This window comes from Arvicanthis niloticus, chromosome 3, assembly GCF_011762505.2.
Source record: "Arvicanthis niloticus isolate mArvNil1 chromosome 3, mArvNil1.pat.X, whole genome shotgun sequence".
NCBI classification, from domain to species: domain Eukaryota; kingdom Metazoa; phylum Chordata; class Mammalia; order Rodentia; family Muridae; genus Arvicanthis; species Arvicanthis niloticus.
This window is the reverse complement of record NC_047660.1, coordinates 21,052,176-21,072,023: the sequence shown is the minus strand read 5'-3', so window position 1 is coordinate 21,072,023 and position 19,848 is coordinate 21,052,176. Positions and strand designations below refer to the sequence as shown.

The following is a 19,848-nucleotide window of genomic DNA, read 5'->3' as shown; positions in this document are numbered from 1 at the left end:
AAGAATCCACTTTCAATTAAACAATAAGACAAGCATGGGTAAAGGCAAAGGCAGCCTATTCTTCATCCCATCATTGAAAATTATTCTAGTTTGGTCATCACAAAGTGTCTGCCTCCAAGGCTCAGCTAATACACTCAAAGTTCTAATACAGCCAAGAGCTTCTGGAGTGTATTTACAAAACAGTGGTTCTGGTTGACCCAAAGCTTCCTGGATCTTCTGCTGTGCAGGCAAAACCGAGGCTCCAAAGCCTGAAGAGCAGGGTGTCATCCACCTGCGGATGAACATCCCTGCTGGGTAAGAGTGTCTAGACAGTTCTTCTACCAAAAGAAAACCCGTGAAAACTGCCACTGTTGAGCAAGACCACACGGGCTCAGGCTGTTTAACCAAACCAAACAAAAGACATCATTTAAATAATGCCAAAATGTTGGTTGGTTGGTTGGTTGGTTGTTTTTTTTTTGTTTGTTTGTTTGTTTTTTTTAGTTTCAGTTTTAGTTTTAGTTTTAGTTTTAGTTTTAGTTTTAGTTTTAGTTTTAGTTTTAGTTTTTGCTTTAATTTATGTAGAACCAGTGCTTTTGAATCCCAGCCAAGGGTTGAAATGGGGAAGAAAGACAAAATACATTAAAGAAGACTGGGAGGAAATTAATAATAATTTTTAAAAAACTGTAAGAAAGTTGATTAAAAACAGAGAAAGCTGGTAAGATCTTCTCCCAAGAAGCCCTAAAGACACTGTGGAGAGAAATTTAAAACAAACAAACTGTAAAACTCCTGGAGTGCAGAAGATTCACTTGAATAAACAGATCTTCAGATGAATTTCACAATCTACTTGATAATGAGCCCCCAAAACAGCCCCGTGGAGGAGGAAAACTCCATAGAGTCCACCTGTGAGCAAGATTAGAGAGCCCTACTTCACCCTAAACTTCCCAGGGAGGAGGTCACACAGGATATTCAAAATCTGTGACATTCTTTTCGAAGGTGAACATGAAAACTGAAAAAAAAAGAAAAGCTTGACATATGTTTGTCAGCTGAGTCTCCACAGCACCACTGGAGCGACGGCTGTGTCTCTTGAGAGACTCATTCCGTGATGAGGAATTATTGGTTTCACTCTGTCAACAAGAAGTGACAGTTAGACACTTTCTCGTCCTGAAACAAACAGAGAGCTTTAGGCGCCGACAAGCTTCTAATCTGAAGAAAAGAAAAGTTAATGTTGTTCCATTTCTTTGAAGAATTCAAACAAAAGGCCTTTCTCTGAATTCTAAATTAAATAAGCCATTTAAACAGTCCATGCTACTGCCTCACACACTTCCAAGTGTACACTCCAAAAGACGTCTTCTTTTTTGATGTCCCTTCTTCCTAAATCTGACTGGAGGGTCACTTGAGCCGTTTATAGGGCAGAATGGGATGCTGGCATTACAGGGCAGTGGCGCCCCTGTGCTTCTCCAGAGTTTTTACTTTTGACCATCTTAGTGCTTTAGGCTCATTGAGGGACAGATGGGGAAGTCGCACTACCAAATGGTTATTATGTGTGCAGATGGCTGTCTTGTTTTGAATCGTCCAGTCTTGTACTTGCTGGTTCATTTGTATAGGTATGGACAGTTGCTCCCTGAAGGCTTTTTTGTATGTAATTAGGGCTCCTTGCTGTCGTCCTGCCTGACCCTTCCTCTGACTGAGGTAAATTCCATTCCCAGTGCACCTGCTCATGCTCTCAACTTCCCAGACAGATCCACCCAGAACTGAGAATATCCATGCTGCTAGCTGGAGCTCGACTCACACTCAGCTCCTGAAGGAGTCCCAGCAAATGGGCTGCACAGCAAGCTTAAGCCAGACTATTTCTGGAGGTGTCCCAGAGACAGTCAACGGGATGTCAGACTGACAAGTGAGTATTGTAACAACTTATTTAAACTCCTTCTCAAAGAACCAGATGTGGAGATTACCTAAAAATGAGAGCCCCTGCTATCTGCTAATTGATCTGTGGGAACCAGTATGAGCAACATTTTCTGGATTTTCCCCCCTCTGGGATCTTCATACTTGAGAATTTTGAGAAAATGCACATCATGAAATTTTTCAGATATGGGTGGAAGGATTATAAGAATCGCTTTACAAGTTGCTTTCGCAGTCTATATTTCCTAAACAATTTCTATTCATTTAAAGACACACTTGGCCAAGAACATAATGACCAAAGCGAAATTTGAGGCACTATTCTGCTAAGCCAAGAGCTTTGCTAAGGAGCCATTGGCACGCCATAAAATTCAGGAGACAAACCTTTGTTTTGTAATTCCCACGTAGTAAGCAGCCACTGGCTGTCATGCACCTGAGCTGTACTGATCCTACGGAATTACACCCATTATAATTCAAGAAGTTGACAGTAGTGAGAGACATAGGCTTACACACAAACCTTAAAAGTATCAAGGTGTTACAGACTAAAACAAAGTATCCAATGACAGAAAAAGAAAGCTTGGTCTGGACTAAGGGACAAGAATGGACTTTTGCTGAAACTGAGCCTAGAAGGATGAGGTAGAATGGGGAGAAGAGGAAGGTTCCTCGTGAAGTCCATGCTTCAGTGGGAAGTAACAGGCACCCAACCCAAACTAGAGTAAAGAAATCAAGTATCTGTGTTCCTTGTATTCAAGCGGAACCAGTATAGCGTTAGCTTTATAGGCAGATGGAACCAGCACTTTCCTAGTTCTGTACTCAGAGGGTAAAGCATCTAGGGAGTGGGTCTATCAGGTCTGCCCTATCCCCACGGCAGGTACTGAGGCTAAGCAGTAAAGACCAGGTGCCTGGATGAACATCTACATTCCCAGAGACTTGGTGGGAGACACCGCAGAAGTTACACAGCACTATAGGTTCTGATGCAGTAGTCCCTTGTAGCACGGTGTACCCCTAAGCAGCTAAAACAGTAAGGTCAGCAACACTACAGCAATGTCAAAAAGCCACCCAGAGAAAGCAATGCCATGCGTGGATGGAAGGAAGGTGAGCCTTCTTGAGGACTGAGTAGACGGCACCTGCTGGCACCAACAGGAAGGTAACACTTCACTTGCGAGCCGGCTGTGCAATGCAAGCTGTATAGCTCACATCATCTTCAAATGAAGAATCAGAAAACAACAACCAGTGCTTCTGAGAATCGGGGCTTCCCGTAACCTCAGGTATGCCCTAGATGATAACACAATCTTCATTTTGCAGATAAATGAACTGAGAATCACTTAAGCAGCCGTGGCACTAGAGACCTCCCCCACCGTAGGACCACTCTGGCCTCTCAGAAGAAGCAAGAGAGAGAACTGGGAAGAGGACAGCACCTCCTTCCCCTACACGCCTTGCCTCAACTCACACTGCCTATCCCACACTATTCACCACACACTGAGTATCTACTACACATAAGTCATGTGACCCCGTGACAGTGCCACCCACTTGTAGGTCCAGCTCCAGGATCAGGAGCACAACTCAGTCCTACTACACACTAGAGAACACAGGAATCTATTCCTGTCCACTTCTTCTAACAGCTCTCTGAAGCAGCCAACTTTACCACACAGCATCCTTGGAGTACATGTGACAGAAGGACTTTTGAGAGAGCTGTTGTGGTTGGAATATGAAGTGGCTCTACACGGTGGTTGTTGAGCACCTGGGCCTCACCTTGTGGTACTATTTTGAGGTTGTAAAGCCTTTATGAAGTGGGGCAAAAGGAAGCTACTGGCATCCAGCTTTGGAAAGTTACACATACCCCCGGTTCCAATCTGTAACTTCTCCTTCCTGCCTGCTATCATTTGAAGGAAACACACACATACACAGCCATAGACCCAGACACTTGGCTTTCCCTACTATGATGGTCTGTGACCCAATGGAAACCATAAACTAAAGTCAACCTTTCCTCTCTTAAGTTCCTTCTGTCAGAAAATGACTCTTCAAAAGTGGACAATGGATTCTTCACATTCCTAATTTCTTATTCCTCCTAATTCCTTATTCCCCAAGCATTAAGACACAGAGAACATAAAAATCATAAAATGAAAACGTGTTCCCCCTTATTAAAGAATAAGAATATAAGCTGCTCTCCTCTATTATGGGAGTTCAGGCAAATGAGGGTGCACAATGCATACTGGTGAGTCTGGAGAAACCGCCAACAGGAGAGAAAACTCCTGCCAAACATAAGTGATTCCTCCATTACACAACACGTAAACCTCGGATCACACGAAATGCCAGAGTTAATGAGCTCCATATAGCTAGAAGTATTTCATAAATAGAGGACTCTTGATTTTTCTTTTAGTTACTACTATCATGTGTGCGCGCATGTGTCAGTCCAGGTGTGCACTGGATACACTACGAATGCCAGAGGACAACTTTCAATGGTTGTCCCACTCCTTCCAAAATGAGTTCTACACATCAAACTCAAGTCTTCAGAACTGTGGGGCCAGCACGACCACCGGCTGAGCTGTCTCACTGGCCAATACATAGGACTCTTAAATAGTACAATAAGGCAGACTCAACCAAACAAGGACTATGATTTGCATGTCTCCTAATCTCTAGGGCAAAAAAGAATTGCAAAAATTTCAAAGACCTAGAAACAGTTGTTTTCATTGCTCCTAATGATATCCGAGGAATATAATTATATCATATTATATGACATAATTTAATATATAATTATATTAAGTGAAGGAAGAGAAGGAAAAAGGTTCTATTAGCCATCCACAACAACAACAGAAGAAAGCACTTTGATATCAGACATGGCATTAAAGTGCTTTTGAACAGAGAAGCTCTGATCCATTCAGCAATCCCTTCAAAGGAAGACATCAATAATAATAATAGCCAACTTTCTAAGTTTGTCTATGCAAACTTGAATACTAGATGCTAAAGTACTAAGGCAAATACTAATCTTTATTACATCACATTGACTCTGCTAATACATTCAAACCCATGCGGCTGGGACTGAAGATGTATCATGGTGGCAGACAACTTGCTTAGTCTATGAAGCCCTGGGTTCAGTCTGGGGGTGGGGGGTAGAGGAAGGGAACTGGGGGAAATGAGAGGAACCAGTGGAGGAAAAGATGTCTAGAGGTTGTAGCTCAGTGGTAAAGTTGAAGTCGGCACACATGAGACCTTGGGTTCTACTCCCAGCACCATGGAAAAAAAAATGTGGGATTAAAGTATCCCGATTTAACTAGTTTAAACCATAAGAAAATGTTCTATCTTATTCTTTAAACTTTATTTTATGTATTATGTGTGGGGAGTCGGATGTCAGGAATACATGTGGCGGTCAAAGGGCAACTTCATCCAGTGGGCTCTCTCCTTCTATCCTTAAGTGGGTTCTAGGAATGGAACTCAGTCAGCAGACTCACATCATTGAGCAGGAAGCACCTTGGCCCGCTGAGCCACCTCATGGGCCCTCAATGACTTATGCACACACACACGTGCAAAACCACATGACATTGTCAAGTTAGCTATGTATTCAGCTGGCATTACTGGTATATTCAACTGAGCCTTAAGCCTTGGCTGAGGTCAAAGGGCATCGGGATCAATCAGGAAACAAGAAAGCTTCAGGATGAGCAACTGACCTGATCAGAAGGTCCGTTATATCACAGAAAGTAAGCAAAGACAAGAGGAGGTATCCTCAGGGTTTATGCCAATGAAACTGGAAGTGCCAAATTAAAAGGCAAATGTAGTCACCTTAAAATGCCTGGTCAAAACTAAAAGACAAAATCAAAAGTCCAGGATTTATAATGGTAAATCTGGTGAAAATGTTAGCAAACATGAAACTTGATCCAAGCAAGTTTTAAAAAAAATGCTTTGTAGTACTGTTCTCTGAATGTTCTTGTAAGTCTGAACTTATTTTTAAAACAAAGCAAAGTTGTGTACAGAATACACATGGCCTGATATGCAGGAAACTCCTTCTCAGGGAGCACATTCCTTGACAGTCTCATAAATATTTTTTTAAGGTGAGGTGATTTCTAGCTTCTCCAGAAAGCGCTAGCCTACAAATTCTTTTTAAATTTGATACCCTAAAAAGTAGCTCATGTCAAAACCGTGGCAGTTCTCCAGTGGATAAGTGACTGTCACACACCAGCTAACTCCGCAGGAACAGCTAATTCCTCTATAAAACTGAGTGAGCTGCTAAACCCAACTTCCCAGTGGGATGTCGCTGCCATGGCTGTCAGCTACCGGGAGGTACCCCATCTTTGCCTGCTGGGAGAAGGGTGCCTGCAAAGTAGAGTGGTGCTCCGTGTGATTAATAAACCCAGGTTTTTAAAAATCCATTCTGACAACTTTTAGAGAAAATATGTCCAAAGTCACTATAGTGTAGGGGAATGTCCTTAGATCAGTAGAATAATAAACGTGCCAGTCCAAGACAGATTTTTCCACGAAGCTCTGGTTTTCCCACATGGAGCAACCATTTTCTCATTTGGCTATACTAATAGATACATGATGGCAAATTGGTCTTTCAACAAACGCCTTGTCAACCAACACACCCTCTCTCCTGGAAACATGGCCCTCTTCTTGCGAACATTCCATTAACTAGGTTTTCTTAGGAATCCCTAGAACCTTGTAACTGATAAAAAGCAAAGAAGCCAAGCATCTCTATTAAAACAACCACGGTATTTTAACAATCCCTAATGATTCGTGTGGGCATAAGTGCAACCGCCGCTAGGACATTCTACTGCTGTACTCTCGAAACTCACCACCCCTGAGATACCTACCTTGACAAAAGCCTAAGAGTTGCTGTAAACACCCAAGGATGGAGAACTAAAAAGAGCTCTATCAGAGACGCTCAAAAGGGAGCAAACGCCATCAGAGTCCCCCACAGCATACATCCTCCCGGGAAGCAGAGCCTGCAGCCCTGTGTCTGGCTCCTGTAAAGGTGCAAAGTGCTCAAGGAAAGAGCAAGCATTTAAGAATCCAGGCTGCAAACATTGCCCTACCAAAAACATTTAAAAATATTACAGATTTTCATCCATAAAAGTGGGGTGTCTCTTCACTTAGCCTGTGTTGCAATTTAAAGCCAGTTTCATCCACTCCAGAAAAAAAAAAAAAAAAAGGTGAGTAATCCATGTCCCCAAGACCGCTATTTTAGAAAACCTAGTTTCCCACTTGTACCTACGCAATAAAAAGATATGACACAAGACAAGAGCATTTACAATTCAAGAGGAGTTAAGTGGAAAGCTACACATTTTAAGTATTGAGTGATTTCTGTTGACCGTTTATCTTTTTGTATTTTTTTTTCTTTGGTTTTTCGAGACAGGGTTTCTCTGCGTGTTCCTGGCTGTCCTGGAACTCACTTTGTAGACCAGGCTGGCCTCGAACTCAGAAATCTGCCTGCCTCTGCCTCCCAAGTGCTGGGATTAAAGGCGTGCGCCACCACCACCCCGCTTTTTGTATTATTTTTATTTAGCCTATTTTAATCAAAATACAATTATATCACTTCTCTTCCCATTATTTCCTCCAATCCCTCCCATAGTACCCCTCCTCTCTCACTCAAACTGATAACCTTTTTCTTTGAGTATGAATATATATACATATTTATGTACACATACATACACACACACAGAGGGGGGCACAAATATATAAATACAACCAGTTGTGCCTGTTTTGATTGTTTGTGTGTATATGGCATATAATTTCAGGAACGACCATTTTGTATTGAGTAACTAGGGGACTCTTTCCTAGGTGAGGCTAATTCTCCTTCTCTCAGCAAGTCTTTGGAGGCTTATAGTTCTTTGTCCAGAGGTGAGACTTCATGAGATTACTTTTTCCCTTCTGCACTGGCATGTCTATTGGCATTGTCCTTCTTTGAGTCCTGGTTTCAGAAGCCATTTCTAGGAAACACATTCACACAGCAGGCTCCTTGGTCCTCTCATCACTGATGTCCCACAGCCCTAGGTGCTGAAGGTCTGATGAAGCTGGGCTCTCCGAGATCCTTTGATCTCAGTACTAGGTCCGAGAGTTTTCTGTGGTTTTCTGTGATGTGGACCATGTATCTTGAGAGCAATGAGCTTCACTCTAAAGCTGAAAACATGCTCTCCATGGTTGTGACATTTACACCTGCGAGCATGTCTGCCATGGAGAAAGTGTCAACCAAGAGGTCCTTCCAGGTCCTTTATTGAAGAGATCTTAAGTAAGATTTGCTATAACTAAACGGATTTGTTAAACTTTATGGGTATATTTTCATCCTTATAGAACTTATGCAAATTTTTTTATTCATTTAAGACCCGAAATATAGCAAAACTCATAGCTCGTATATTTTACAATTTAAATTCAATACTTTGACACCTACTTGAATATGTCACTTACAACTCAATAAACAACATTTAATCATTTTTATTCTATATGTGACATGCGTATGTGCACGTGTAGAGTCCAGAGGTTGACACTGTTATCTTCCACTACCACTCTCTGCTTTTTCTTTTGAAACACAGTCAATCCCTGAATCCAAAGTTCATTGATTAACTGGTCTGCCTGACCAGTAAGCTCTGGGAATCCATTTTTCTCCACCTTCCCCACAACACAAGTGTTACAGACATGTGCAACAACACCCATCTTTTACATGGGAGCTGGGGATCTGAACTCAGATCTCCTATACAGATGGAACCATCTGCCTAGCCCCTGGCATGCTTAATCTCTTAAGCTCACATTCTTTCTCCAATGTAAAGCATACGTCTTCATTATACAATATTGTGGGATTTCCCTTCACGAAGAGTATCCTATGAATGACTGTGTCCATCTCTCTTCATAAATGAACACTTCACTTACGCTTACTTACAGAACATCCTGCAGTCTGTGTGGTGGGGTTTTGGGTTTTTGATTGGTTGGTTGGTATGTTTATTTGTTTGCTTGCTTGCTCATCTTGGTTTGTTTTTCAAATACTAACTTGTTTTCACACTCAGTTTAGGAACCAAGTAAGTTTTAATTTAATTCATAGAGTGGATGATAAATTAATGACCGCATACCGATGTCCATGTTCTAATGTCCGAGCTCAGTCTTGATTTGTTTTGGTTTTTTGAGACAGGATTCCATGTAGCCCAGGTTGGCATTAAATTACTGTGCAGCTAAAGACAATCCTGAACTCCTAGGCTCCACTTCCAAAATTGAAGATATATCAGTGAGAAACTGCACTAAGCTTTGTGTCCTAATTACCGATGACTCATATGGCATAAAAACTTTGAGGGTGTGGTTAAGAATGGTCATGGGGGAGGAGGGTATCCTGGCTACTCTCAACAAACCCAGGGCAGTCACAGACTCCTTAATTCGGGAAGCAAGAGAGTCAGGGAAGGAGATATGACCCCTGAAACAGATGTCAAAGTGATGCAATTTCTGGGAGGTGGCCACAAGCCAAGGAGTGCTATGTAACCTCCAGGAGCCACAAAAAGCAAGGAACAGATTCTCTCCTGAAGCATCCAGAAGGAAGGCAGTCTGGCCAGCACACTGCTCCTGGCACCATAAGACCTATTTCGGGTGTCTGACCTCCAAGGCTGTCAGGTAATAGACTTCTGCTGCTCTAAATTTATACTAATTTGCTACAGAGGAGATGGTCAGTTTTATTAGTTGCAAGGGTAAACAGGGCCAGTATTAAAGCTAACTAGTCATACATAAAATATCCAAAACAGTTTAGGAATACATACCCTGAAAATTACAATTAACATTTGATTTAAAGGGTATCGTTTACTAAAGGATTCTTAAAAAGCATCATAATTATGTGGGGCTCTGGGGGGGAGTACAAAATCATTAAATAAACAATTTTTAATCTGCAATGTGTCAAACACTGGTGATCAAAAGATAAGTAATAAAGTGATACCCACAAGTGAGTGAGCATCTTACAATAATGTGACATATGCTACAATCAGAGAAAAACGTAAGAAACAGGTGTGGTAAACACAGACACACAAAACAATGGCTAATTCTTCATTGAAGGGGGGGCAGTCATTGGATAGGGAAGTCTAAGGCTAAACTCAGTCAGGCTACAGGATAAGGTAGACAGCAGTCCTGAAGGGAAACTAGACATCATCCTCAAACAATGAAATCTGAAGAGGCTATGGGACAGTTGTGTGATTGACACAAACTTAGAAGTAAAGGGGGCTGGAGAGATGGCTCAGCAGTTAAGAACACTGGCTGTTCTTCCAGAAGACCTCAATTTGACTCCCAGCATGCACATGGTAGTTCAAAACCATCTGTAACCTCCAATCCCAAGGGACTCAAATCCCTCTTCTTGCCTATAAGAACACCAGACACACATGTGGCACAGAGACATGCATGCAGGCCAAACACCCATACATATTAAATAAGTAAACAGCTCTAACTTAAAATGTTATATTTTAGAAACACTGCCTATACAGAAGCTGACTATAAGAAGACTATACAGAAGCTGAAGGAATGTATTTATTCTAGAGCAACACAATTATGTCCCTTTTTTATACCTCGTAGAAATTCTATTCTACCTTGTCACTGCCCTCATGGGTCACAGCCATCACGACTGACCCTGGTTACTTTTCTCCACACGAGTTCCCACCATACAATAAATACATAAACCCATTTAAGTGGGTGGGCCTTTATAGTAAGACTCTGGCACTGAATGCACCCACCATCTTGGATGCTACTTAGAAGTTGGGTGCATTCCAGCGATGATGAAGTCACTGTATCTGCTCCCTGCTTTCTGACTCAGATCCTATGGATCCATTGATTTTGCTGTCACCTAAGACATGCTCCTGTGCCTAAGTTCCCCCAACAGATTGCACTCTGTGTCATCTTGATTCTGTCTGCTCTCCCTTCAAGTCTGTGTCATCTTCCTCAAGCTGCTCTGGTACCTTCAAGCTGGTTCTCATACACTGAACCCAGGTTTTCCTAGAACATCGCCAAATCTTAATATTCAGTCACAAACACTCAGAGATCATTGCCTTCTATCAGGCAAGTGATTTGTAAACATAAAGTAAGATGTGTGCTCTGGGTTATACAAAACTGTAAAACTGTATCTAAAGTAAGGAAATGAATAGAACAAAATCAACTATTTTATGAAACTCATCTGCAACTTCTATTCCAAGAAATGATCCCAAATTCATATCACAAAAAAGTCAAAACTTAATGTGAAAAAAGAACAGTGATAAGTATACTTTTTAGAAATGTGATCTAATCTCAAAAAATGCAAACCCATTCTTCAAAAAAAAATCCAAGATGCTTTCCCCATATTTTTAAAACATCTTATTCCTAATATCTATAAGAAAATTAAAATTATTTTTCTATAGTACAAGAATGTATAGTACCAACCTTACTGAAAAATTAAGTTATAATAGAACTTTGTATCAATGTGAAATTGCAAACTCTAACACCATTCAACTCAATGTTGGATAGAAAATGGCTATTTGATAGCCTTCACCACTCCTGCCGGCACAGCAGCATCACAAGCTACTTGGTATTGCGGCCTCATTATGTGTGTTCCTGTTTCATCTGTAGGACCCAAATCAGACTCACACATCTTTGTATCTAGTGGATGGTGTGGGTCTACGTACGTGTCATGTTCAACCTATGTGCTCAGGAGAAACAAGCATCATATACTAGATTAGCAGTCGTTTATTCATAATCTCCATCTCAAAACTGCTCAAGTCTTAGTTTCAAAACTATTTGGACAAAGTGCCAGCTTCAGAATGCATACGACGCTTGCAGAAACCTTTTTTTTACTTCCTCGGTTTTGTGTAACAGAATCTCAAATAAAAACATGAGCTGCCAAAGGGAAACAAGTAGTACTTAGCTTTTAGCAAATGCTTTTACATTTAATCTCTGAAAACCTTCAGTTTTCCCATTATATGAAATAACATTAACAGCAAAATTAACTACCAGAATCATGTTGCATTAATATTTGTTTAGATTTATTCATGTTTAGGAATGTATGTGCATGTGCCCATGCGTGCACACACATGCCCACATGTGCACATATCTTTGTGTGTACCATGGGTGTGCAGGTGCAGATGGTATCGGATCCCCTGAAACTGGACTTACAGATAATTGTGAACCACTGGGGTGGGTGCTGGAAATAGAACCTGGGTCCTCTGTAAGAACAGAAAACCCTCCTAATAACAAAGCCATCTCTTCAGCACCAGAATTAGTAGAATGAAATAAAATAACTGTGCATATGAGCACCATTCACAAATAAGATTCAAATTATTGTATAGATCCTAGTGTCTGATAATTATATCGTATACATGTACTGAAATACCATGCTGCACTCCACAAATATATGTAACATATGCAATTATTATGTGTTAATGAAAAAGGAAAAATGAATTACAAAAATTTTGAAAGGCCATAAAATAGAGCAGTCCTTTTTCTTTCAAAATAGAAAGGACGTCTAAAATCATCTTTTTAAAACTCACGTTAACTGGTCATTTATTAGCATATACCATTGAACACAGTGGCGTCCAGCACGCTGAGTGAGGAGAGGGAGCTGTCAAACAGCAGGGTCTCACCGACTCCTCTCATTCTTGTCTTGGTCCCACTTGGAGGAGAAGTCATGAATGGAGGTGACCTTCATACCTAGCATCTGATTGCTCTGCATGGTCACCTGGTCTCCATCAGAGATATGAGGGATGGGGCCATACACACGTCATACATGTCCTGAATCAGAATGGGAGCCATGGAGCCAATGAAGAACATGGCCATGCTCACAATTGTCTTCCACCTATTGGTGGCCCTGTTTATCTCAGCGAAGCTCTCGTTAAGCTGGATGCGGTACAATTGGACTTTCTCATCCTGGACAGGATGCTCCAGCCAGCCTTTTCCTCCTTGAGGGCCTTACGGCTGGCAGGTAGCAACCTGGCGTGGACCACATCGGATAAGGAGTAGTTGTAAATAGGGAGAGCATAGTCTTCAATCTTCACGGCATTCCCATGTGCTCGAACACACACTGAGATGGAATGGCTCGCTTGCCAACTGGACTAAGTGCCCTGGTAGCCGACATTCTGCCACCACTGCCCTGAAGACCACCCTCTACACCCAGGCTGCTGGTGACCGGAAGAGTGGGGCCCTGAAACGGAAGCGCTAAATTCACTTTCATTTGTCTCTGGCACAAGAAAATGTTAAACTAGCATTTAAATGTAACTAGTATTTGAATGTAACTGTTTGGGAAGTTAAAAACTGAAGAGCAAAACCGAGGGTGAACAGAAGAAACAAACTAACAAAAAAAAAAAAAAAAAAAAAAAAAAAAAAAAAAAAATACAGGCTGTCTGTCCTGCCCCAGCTGAGTTTTCTCTGGGGCTGAGCTTAGTTAAAAATAGTCCGCCCCCACCCCACCCCGCGCTTAGCTTGATGAAAATCACCAACTTCGTAACTGCCACGTGCTTTGTTTTTCTGTCATAGCTCCTCTGGGTTTAGGTGGATAATTAGTTACCTCAGTGTGGAGTCAGCCCCCTCCCATCAGAGGTATTCAGATAGAAGAGACAATGCAGTCACTGGCCAGGCTACATAAGTGCACTGTGGTTGGAGTATGAAATAAACACAACAGTGTGTTGTGTTGAATGATGGCTTGGTCCTCAGACAGTGGCCCTATATGGGGACAGCTAGAAACAACCTGGTGACCCTCAAGTGGGGTAAGTAGATAGCTGGAGGGTCCTTTGAGGGTTTTATCTTTCCATGGCTGTCTTTTTCTACTTCCTGCCTATCTTGAGGGCAGCAATGAATGCCCTTTAACTATGATGTTCTCCCTCATGAAAGCCTACAAACAACAGAGCCAGATGATCATGAACTGAAACCTTGGTGAACCAAAATAAATCTTTTCCTTTTTAAATTGTTTCTCGGAATGTTTTTGGATGTTTCTAAAGGGTGTGTGTGTTTGGGGGGGGGGGGGTGCTTGTATAAGCAATAAGGCAGTCTTGGATAAGCTGCCCTACCTATTCTGGTCCTAGGGCAGCCAATCTGCTCCAAAGAGGCTCACATCAACTGGGCTTCCTGGAAGACCTCCTCTTACACATCCAGCTGACTATAAGCTGTGCCATGAGCTCCAGGGCTCAATATTTTATGAACTTAAAGCTTTTGGTGATGCTACTGATGTCTTCATTTTGAGTTTTTTCCACTATCAGTAAGTAGCCCAATAAAAGTCGTAAGTTCACCCAATTGGACTTTAGTAATATCCTTACTTTGGTCTGTAACTGATTTCCCAGTAGACAACTGGTCAATGTTACACACCACCAAGCCCTCACATTCAATCCTATACAGTCCTAAAGAAAAATGTATACGGACTAATGAAATTTAAGCGAGGAGAGGCCATATAATACTATGTCTCTGCTGTCTTGTATTCTTATCATTGATTCACAGAATAACACTGTGCCCTTCGCTTTTACTGAAGATTATTACAGAAAGTGCCATATTATTTCATAGTATATACTGTGAAACTACAATTGCTCAAAGTCAATTAAGTCCCAGTTGTGAAATTTTATCTAGAGCTGAGTATCTAGAACAACCATTCCAGTCAGGGGTGGTGGTGCATGCCTTCAATCCCAGCACTTTAGAGGCAGAGGTAGGCAGATTTTGGGGAGTTCCAGCCAGCCTGGTCTACAGAAGAAGAGCCTGTCTCAAAAAAAAACAACCATCCAACCAACATGAAGAAGGAGGAAAAGGAGAAGGAAGAAGAGGAGGAGAAGAAGAAAAAAGAGGAGGAAGAAGGAGAAAGAAAAAAGGAAGGAAGAAAAAAAGGGCCTACTCTTTCCCAAATCAGCTGTTTTTGTTTTGTTTTTTTGCTTCTTTTCAACACCTTTTAGATGTGGAGCTATCTATATTCTACATCTAAAAGACTCAAATCTGTTAACTCTTGTTATTTGGTTTGATCATTCATCTCTTTTATTAGCAACCTTTATTTGAAGCTACTCTCAGGCCCTTTTTTAAAAGAAACAGGGTATAAATAAACTTCGTAAATTATTTTTTTTAAAAACATAATGATAAAACTCTTTGCATATCATGAACATTCTAAAAGCCACAAACTGTACGTATTCTTAACTTTGTGTTCGATGAATTTACCTCATTTTTAAAATGTACAACAGAATTGTAGCAAATAACATGATTATCGGGTGCATGGTCATTATAATCTTGTTCTCTCTATTCTGTGCAAAAGGAAGGCTAACTTCTCTCTTGGCATCGGTATCTCCTCCGCCATGCCATCACTTTTAGGTTTTAGGATAATCATCTATCACCCAGATTTTGTTAAAAATCCTTGACCATTCTGGAAAGCCAGTGGTTTCGTGGTTAGCCTGTTGTTTGGACTTGAAATTGCTTTCTTTCAAAGAACGTCTTTCATGGTCTTTGTTTCCCTCTGTGCATAAATCAAAGAAAACCAGCTGTTCTGGTTAAAGAAGTTGAGCTGGAGGACAGGAGACACTACTCGCTCTCACATTTCCCTAGGCCACACAGAAAGCAAGAGGCAGAAACTTTTCAAATAGAAAGGGGTTGGGGGAAAACTTGTTCTATTTCTAGAGAAGCACAATGAAAAGGGGTTTTAGTGAAAGTGATCCTTACAATTACCTCAGTCCTCCACCTCACTCACACTTAAGAGGTGCAAGCATTTTAAAGGAGAATATAGTTCAACCTCCCCAGGTTCTTTGGCAAACATCACTTGTGGTGGTACTGTGTAACAATCTCTAGAGCCCAGTTATGAAACGGGATGTGGGCTAATCCATGATCACGGAACTGGCAGGATTTAGAATTGGAATAAAGATAGCTTTTCTATAAACTCAATAAAGATGAGTCAGTTGATAAATTGCTACTCTTAATAAGGGATGCAAATTACATTTCCCTCATTTTAATTGGTGTTTTAATTCAGCTTTGTCAGTGAACATGACACGTTTTAGGAAGACAGGCTTAGAGTTATACATCTTTGACTAGTGTTTTAATTCAGCTGTATCAACCAGAGTGACAAGTCACAAGAAGACATGCCCATCGTGTGTTTATGCTTTCCGAATGAATGGAGCCTTCTAACGTGTTAATTAATGAATGGAGCTTTCTAACGTGTTAATTAAGGTGTTTTGGATCCCAAACATCAATACAATAGCTTCATTTTCTATGGAGAAGTTTCATAAAGATAATCTAACCTCTAATTTCTGAGCAGACAGAAAAGCAAAACGAGTGATGCCACATATTAGAAACTGATTAAATAACACTGGAAATAAGCTGTTTTCCCAAGTCAAATGTGAGTACACAGCTATAACTAAGAGACATAGGCAGGATTGCTGTTACTTGAACAGAAGCCTGGCCTATTTAATACATTCCAGGCCAGCCAGACCTGTACTGAAACAAGGCCTGGTTTCCAAAACCCACGTGAATAAATACATAAAGAAACAGTTTCCTTGAGAGGAAGGATCGAAAGTGATACATATATAATAAATGCAAGGGATGAACAAAAATACAATCAAATCTCCAGTAAGTGGTGTAAAGAAAGCGGCCAAGAAAAGGAGACTCAAAATTAGTCAAAATGTGGACCAAAGGAGACATAGTTAAAATTACATTCTACATGTAGTTCACAGGCCAGTGAGGTACTTAGCAGGTAAAGACACTTGCCACCATAAATGACAACTTTTATCTCCAGAACCCACATGGTTAAAACACAGACGAACTCCCCTAAGTTGTCTTCTGACTTCCATGTTTGCACTGTGACACACATGCAACACATGTACACACTAGATAGATAGATAGATAGATAGATAGATAGATAGATAGATAGATACATAGATACATAGATACATAGATACATAGATGAATAAATAAAAATACAACAACTTTTAAAACAGTTTATACGTGTCATCCAAAAGCAGGCGACTGAATTGTCAAGTTGTAAACAGTCTTTATTTATTTTACTTTACACAAAATCTGCCAAATGTCAACATAACCATATATCTTACATAGCTAAAATATTTCAGATAACTAAAATATGATGTATTTCATACATATTTATATTTACTAGATACAATTATATAGATATGTTATATATGGTATTATAGAATATACATATATAACCAGTATGTTATAATACCGTTACATTTCATTTAAAATATAATATACACAATGCATGTTACATACATGTCACAATTCCTAAGTTGGATGAAGACATAGTCCTAACTGCTATATGCTTGTAAACATGAGGATAATAAACTGTAGATTGTTTTTTCTTCTTTTTTTGTTCTAAGATAAGGTTTTACTACATAACCTAAGCCAGCTAGCCTCCAACATGCTTTCCAAATGCTAAGATTATGGGTTTGTACCACCAAGCGAGGCCTGTATAAATTCTTACACACAGCATTTGCTTATAACACAAATATACACATCATAACAGTTGTTATCACTTACAGAACACATCATATGTTCACCCTATAAGAACCTTGGTTCATTCTTTAGCAAGTACATGCTACTAGTTCATTCTATTATACGGATACATTTATTGAGACTCTGACTAATGACTTGTCTGAGTCACACTAACCTGGCAGAAGTTCTGAATAGTCTTAATACCCAGGGCAGCCAAATATGGCTTTTTTTTTTTTTTCAAAGAAAGACATATAGTTCAATCTTGCAGTTGCCAAATAAAATTACAACATCATTCTTAATGGAACAAAAGAGAATAAAGATTTGCCCCAGTTCCTAAGAAGCCACTGTGAAATCCTCCCATTGGTTTTCCCTATTGGTAAATATCTCTGCTATATTGGTGGGCCCCTTTAATCATATTTGACAGTCAATCAGGGGTCTCATTGTAAGTGGCAAGTTATACTAGTAAACTGAGTTAAAGTGGGGTTGGCTACACCAGAAAAAAGACCACCACAGGATTGGAGGGCTTTGGACCCACACAGTCTAAGCTACACCTCAGGAGATGGGAAGAAACCAAAGAATTGGATCCAGTGACTAAACCAGTCCTGGCTGCTAGGAAGCCTCAGTGAAAACACTAGACACTCAGGTTCTGGGAAGCAGCTCTATGTATGCTGTTTAAAAAGTAAGCTGAAGTTTTGTTTACAAAATCAGAGTAATGAAATGAACATAATGTTAAATACTTGAACAAAGTGTGTCAAGGTTAAAACAGTGCCATAGATGCTACAGAAAGGCTCAACACTGGAACAAGTCAGTAGGCCATTGTAAAATCGATATTCTCTTCAAGGATAATTTTGTAACACTAAAGCCCACCTCGAACTCAGCAGCTAAGAGCACTTGTACTACAGAAGAACAAGGTTCAGATTCCAACACCCACATGATGGCTCACAACTGTTTGTAACTCCAGTTCCAGGGAACCCAATACCTTATTCTAGTCTCCAAGGGCACGCATGTGGTACACATATATGGAAACATATAGACATATAGGCAAAGTGTTCACATATAATAACCAATTCACTAATAAGATTCATATTTAATAATATTAACTACAATAAAATCATATGAGGAATCTCATACCTTGCAATCAATAACCAAGGCAAAAATGAAAATAAACATGTTTTCTGACTTGCAACTATTTCTATATTATCGATTCTCTAATCTCTTATTGTACCTTTGGATAAATCAGCCACTGTTCTGACACATAGCATAAAATACTTATTTACTTTACGTAACAGGATTCATTCCAACTTTTAATACAAGAACTAAGGTTCTTGACATTCTTTTTAATGATTGTTAAAGCATTATTCACGTAGAATTAAAACTTTAACCAGATATTGCTTCCAGCTTTTTAAGATTTTTTTAAATTTTTTCATGTTTTTAAAGATTTATTTTATGTGTAGAGTGTTTTGCTCGCATGTATGTGTGTGTGCCATGTTCATGTCTGATGCCCAAAGAGGTCAGAAAGGGGTGTCAGATCCCCTGCAACTGAAGTTACGAATGGTTATGAACTACAATATAGATGCTGAGAACTGAACCCTGTCCTCTGCAAGAGCAACAAATGAGCTACAACCACTGAGCCCATCTCCCCAGGCCCCTGCTTCCAGCTCTGAAGGGAAAGACACTGTCACACACAAAGTCAAACACAGGCTCTGCTGTGCTACGTGTACCCAGAGTCCACAGACAACACAGCAATTGCTGGGCTTTGCAGTGCTGCAGGCAGCTCGGATGTGGCAAACTGCTTTCCAGCAGAATTCATGGGGCAGATTCCAGCGTGTTAGTGCAAGCATGACTCTAGTTGCAAAGACGCCGGACCTAACATGTCTTCTTCCAGGGCTTCCTTTCCGAATTATGATCTAGAAAGTCCTCTAAACATTGGATAGAAACTCAAACAAAGCCACTTCTATGTGTCACGTTCCTTGTTCAGATGTGAGAATTAAACACTCTCTAGAAAATAAATGGATGCATGTGCATACAAATGCTTTGCTGGTTAGGTAGTTTCTCTCTCAGCTACATCTGGTTTTACAACTAGAGACAGCAGGTACAGTGCCTATGCAACTCACCCAAGAGAGCAAATCATCTGATTTGCTCATCCTGTATTTCAAACAGCATGTGTCAGTGGGAATCAAAGATGCTCTCACAGTCTATCCTCCTATAAATGATGAGAGTTAACCCCATGCCCTCTGTGATACCCACTACATCCATGGGCCCACTCCCCCATAAGCTACTGGTAACCATTGGATTCCTCTAAGTCAGTTTCCATATTTAAAAGTCTGAGGTGGCAAAGGATTGGAGAGTTGACTCGGGGGCTCAGAGCACCAGCTGCTTTTGCAAAGGACCCAGGTTCTGTTACCAGCATCCACCCTGGGTGGTTTCCAGTTGACAACCACTTGTAATTCCAGTTCCAGGAGAGCCAACGCACCCTTCTAGTTTCCATGGATACCTGTATACACAAGGTGCACATGGATCATGCAGCTATACACAGAGGGAAGGATAGGAGAGAGTGCAGTAAGAAACAAGGGGAATACGGGGTATTGGGGGCAATGTGGA

At 40.7% G+C, this 19,848-nt stretch overlaps 1 protein-coding gene and 1 pseudogene across 3 annotated transcripts in view; both read right to left on the bottom strand.

Annotated features, from left to right (window-relative positions):
• The window catches only part of Tbc1d4 (TBC1 domain family member 4), a 162,107-nt gene that overhangs the window by 118,217 nt on the left and 24,042 nt on the right, over nt 1-19,848 (bottom strand). The window lies entirely within an intron of this gene.
• LOC117706108 (cytochrome c oxidase subunit 4 isoform 1, mitochondrial pseudogene) lies at nt 12,428-12,922 on the bottom strand (annotated as a pseudogene).